Below are 1636 nucleotides of genomic sequence, written 5' to 3' on the forward strand. Positions count from 1 at the left end.
AAACCCTAAAATTTTCAGAATTTTCAGAATCAGGATCAGGGCCCCTAAAACTCAGGGGGGGATAAACCCTAGCCAACGATTATCTTCATAACTAATTATAAAAATCGAATTTTAAGAAACTGACAACACAGCAAGCCTACCTGCACGAAGGGCTACCCTATGAAAATAGGGTGGTCACTCGCGTAGCGCGACGGCTAAGGGGGTACCCCTCGCGCTACGCGACGGTGTCAAAATCTCAGTATAAATAGCAGGGGTTGGGACTTGAAATTTGGCACTTGAACGACGAAAATCGGAGTTACGTAGATCGAGTTATAAGCAAAACAGTCCAACACACACACACAATTATCGAATTGCTGCCACAGAACAGGGTAATTACTCAATCGCTATTACGATTCAGTTTCCGGAATCAATACATTCAAAGAATGTCTAAGTGCCGCCCACATTGGGCTATGCTTTATCGTTGTCGATAATTCGATAATGAGCCGAAGCATTGTACTTTGTCGTTGTCGATAATTCGATATACGAGTTGAAGTACTATACTTTATCGTTTGTCATTTTGATAAATGAGCCGAAGTATTGCACTTGGACATTCATTGTCAAAAGTGATCTCGGGGAATTATCGTAACTGCTGTATTAATCACTAATCCTGTTTTGTGTGCATTATTGCTAAATTAGAAATAATCAAGGCTAATCAGTAGGCTTATACACTGCTCGTTAAATCTGCAATGTGAGTCATTCTTCTTTTTATCAACTGTTTTACAATACTCCAAATTATTTTCAAAGTGTTATAATTACAGGGACTAAGTCATGGATATCTTGATTTATTGGTTAGTGGGGTATTGTGCACATTACTATTTCTCTCAGTTAGGTTCATTGACCTACTAGGGAGAAACGTCACTATTAGAGTTCATTGACCTAATAGTGGTATGACCATCGTCACCATTGTGACTTGTCACCATTGTGACAGAAAGCCAGATAAAAATAAGATATGAACCATTGTAATCGCTCTTATGCTGTAAATTATAACTATGAGTCGTTTCCTAAAAACTGAATGAACTCACTCAGTATTTCCCCGCTGACAAAACCTTTTTCAAACATGTTTCAGGTAATCTGTTGTGAGCAAAGAAAAGTGCCAGGAAGCACTACCAGCTTAGAAAAGTGGCTCAGTGTAAATAAATAAAGAAACATGTTTTGAAAAATAAAGATTTCCATGGAAATCACATTATTGTAAATTACTGGGTTTTATCCCTAAATTATATAATGAGCAGTTTTACTACTAAAAGATCCTGTTTTAAAAAGACTTCCGCTGTCGCCTAAATTAAATACCGCGGGATTTCTGTTCCGCGGCTCCTGAAACGGGTCAAACCGGGTCGGGGGCCGTGACAGAAATAAGGTGGTATCAGAGCCACTTCTCAAGCCACTGATTTAAGCCAATTAAGTATTTAGAAAATACTTAATCTCCATAAATTGCTATTTTGTGATTATTTGTTTATTTATCTGACTAATTGTGTACAGTATGAGCAGATCTTTATATGTTAGTCAAATAAATTGATTCAAGTATTAGTACCTTTATTATCTACAATCTAGAAGTCTTATCAAGAAAATCATAAACCTCGTATGATGTAAATTTCAATAG

This window comes from Helianthus annuus, chromosome 13, assembly GCF_002127325.2.
Source record: "Helianthus annuus cultivar XRQ/B chromosome 13, HanXRQr2.0-SUNRISE, whole genome shotgun sequence".
Lineage (NCBI taxonomy): Eukaryota > Viridiplantae > Streptophyta > Magnoliopsida > Asterales > Asteraceae > Helianthus > Helianthus annuus.